Below are 3,294 nucleotides of genomic sequence, written 5' to 3' on the forward strand. Positions count from 1 at the left end.
GGACCACAGAGGGCAATGTTCAGGGACTACTCCTGGCTCTGTGCTTAGGTGTCATTCCTGGAGGTACCTGAGGGAACCATATTTGGAACTGGGAAGAGAACCAAGGTAGGCCACAACTGTGCTGCATTGGGGCCGGAGTGATAGAATAGTGGGTCAGGTGTTTGCCTTGAATGTGATACCTGAGTTCAACCCCCTGCATCTCATATGGTATCCCAAGTCTGCCAGAAGTGGTTTCTGAATGCAGAGGCAGGAGTGAATCCTGAACACCACCAAATGTGGCCCAAAACCAAAACCAAAAAAAAAAAAAAATTGTGGGGCCGGAGAGATAGCATGGAGGTAGGGTATTTGCCTTGCATGCAGAAGGACTGTGGTTCGAATCCAGGCATTCCATATGGTCCCCTGAGCCTGCCAGGAGTGATTTCTGAGTGCAGAGCCAGGAGTAACTCTTGAGCACTGTCGGGTGTGACTCAAAAATAAAAAACCAAAAACAAAATTGTGCTTTATCTGTGTCCTTCTCTCTCTCTCTCTCTCTCTCTCTCTCTCTCTCTCTCTCTCTCTCTCTCTCTCTCTCTCTCTCTCTCTCTCAAGCTGCAGTGCTTGGGTATCTCACTGACTTGACTGCATCACAAAGTGGGCACTGAATATTGCCCATGTGGGAGGGCCCAGGAATCAAACTCAAGGCTTCACACTTAGAAGGCAGATGCTTTGGCACCAAGCCCTTAGATTCCATTTTTGTGTGTATGATAAAAACCATTTTTAGATTATGCAGAAAAAAGAGAGAGAGAACTCTTAAGTTTATAGTTCTTACAGACCCCCGCCACATACCGTATGTTTTCACTAGCAACTTACCTGAGTACGGGCCACCTGTTACAATGAAAAAATGGGCACCAAAGGGTTAAGATGCTTGCCTTGGATTCAGTCCTCAGCACTAGATATGATATACTAGGCACCACCATGAGTGACCCCAGAGCACAGAGCCAGGAGTGGGCCCTGAGCCCTGCAGGTGTGGCACCCAAACCAACAACAGAAAAATAATCCAACAAAAACTAAAAGGATGTCTTGCTGAATCTGGAATTTGTTCATCAGCATGTCTTTTTTTTTCTTTTTTCTTTTTTCTTTTATTCTTTCCTTTTTTTTGCCCTCTGGTTTTTGGGTCACACCTGGCAGCACTCAGGGATTATTCCTGGCTCTGAGCTCAGAAATTGCTCCGAGCAGGCTCGGGGGACCATATGGAATGCCGGGATTCAAACCCCATTCCATCTTGGGACGGCTGCATGCAAGGCAAAAGCCCTACCACTGTGCTATCTCTCAGGTCCCTGTTCATCAGCATTTCTAAGATTTTACCAATGTTCCATTCTCTTCTAGAGTCCCTCCCAGGACACCTTCTGACATAATCTTTCTAAGCCCCTCTTAGCTGTCATCTTTCCTGTGGTTTGGTGGTCTTGGAAGCTGGAGGCATATGGCTGGGTATTTTGTGGAGATTGCCTCTGATGACCCCCTCCTGCAGTTGGTTATCTGATGTTCCCCTGTGGGTGGGTTTCTGGGTTTTGGGAAGATGACTGTAAAGAAAAATCTCTCTCGGTCCCAGAGAGATAGCACAGCGGCGTTTGCCTTGCAAGCAGCCGATCCAGGACCAAAGGTGGTTGGTTCGAATCCCGGTGTCCCATATGGTCCCCCGTGCCTGCCAGGAGCTATTTCTGAGCAGACAGCCAGAAATAACCCCTGAGCACTGCCGGGTGTGGCCCAAAAACCAAAAAAAAAAAATCTCTTTATTTTTGAGCCACCCACAGCAGTCCTGGGGTGGGGAAGTGGGAGTTGCTCCTGGTGGTGCTTGGGGAAACTAAGCAGTGATGGGGTGGGTGGAAGGAGAACCTGGGAAGTCTTACTTGTTTTATTTTATTTTGGTTTTGGTCCACACCTGATGGTGGCATTCAAAGGCTACTCTTGGCTCTGTGCTCAGAAATCTCTCCTGATAGGCTTTGGGACCCATATGGGATGCCTGGGATCTAACCCGCGTGCAAGGCAATCACTCTACTGCTGTGCTATGGCTCCGGCCCTGGGAAGCTTTCTTACATGCAAAGCACAAGCTGCAGTCATCTCTTCCACCCAGGAAGGGTCATTCTCATCTCCTCATCTCAAGGGCACGTTCAGACAGCAGAATTGATGGCTGGTGAGGCTGACCTTCAGCGCCCGATTCGAGCTGTTTGTCAGCTTTCCGGGTCCCCTTCCACCTCAAGCTTCCTAAAGGAGTGTTCAGTACAACCATGGTTTTGGAGGACCGCATACTGCCAGGGATCTGGGGGTCCATGAGCTATAGCGGGATTGTCTTTTTTTTCACCTCATTTATTCCTGTCTCGAGACTTTTATTAAAATACGCTTGGGCTCAGCGCTGCTTGAATGCATGGATATATATTTTGTGCTTGGCTCATAATTCAGTCTGACTGGAATATTTGGTTCCACACATTGTTGTGATGGCTTTTTTTTAACCTTTCAGACTGGAAAAATTAAAAAGCCAAGTAACAGCTGGGGCCATGTGTCTGTGGGGTGCACGCTGCCCGGAGCAGGCCGGCTCCTTGGAAGCAGGAACAGCATGTTCTGACCCACAGTGCTGACAGAAGAAGGAGGAGGAACTGAGCCTTGTGTCGTCTGAGCTTGTTTGATACAGAAAGAAGAAGAAATACCTTAAGGAAGGACTGCCTGTCTGTTGAAGTATGTGTCTATCTCTCGACCTCCGTGTGCATGCCTGTCTCTACCTGCCTGCCTATGTGTGTATTCATTCATAGATGTGTCTTGTCTACATCTCTGACCTCCACACTGATCCACTGCCAATGGATAATGCCCACCCTCTGACCCACTTAAAGTGGCCCTTAGATTAGATCAGGGGTGGCGAACAAGTTAGAAAAAAGAGCCAAAATTTTAAACTGTGAGAGTTAGAGCCACACCACACAGTGACCTGCCAAAACAGACAAACACTCACACAAAAGCATATGATTTTAACAATAATATATTAAACATATATTGCATTTTGCCATTTTGAGTGAGGGTTAAAAATCCTGTTCGCCACCCCTGGATTAGATTAATATTCAATCTCCTTCTATGGCCTACAGTGCCCTCTGTTGGGAATCAGCTTAAATGTCACTTCTCAGAGCGCCTTTCCAGGCCATTCCACCAAGAGCATCCTGTTTATTGACCCAGCCCCATTACTCCCAACTCTTCACCCTAAGGAGCGTTTTCCAAGAGTTCATCACTATTTGAAACATTTTTTTAACTTAAAATATTTATTTAAAAAATAAA

Source organism: Suncus etruscus, chromosome 1 (genome assembly GCF_024139225.1).
Source record: "Suncus etruscus isolate mSunEtr1 chromosome 1, mSunEtr1.pri.cur, whole genome shotgun sequence".
Lineage (NCBI taxonomy): Eukaryota > Metazoa > Chordata > Mammalia > Eulipotyphla > Soricidae > Suncus > Suncus etruscus.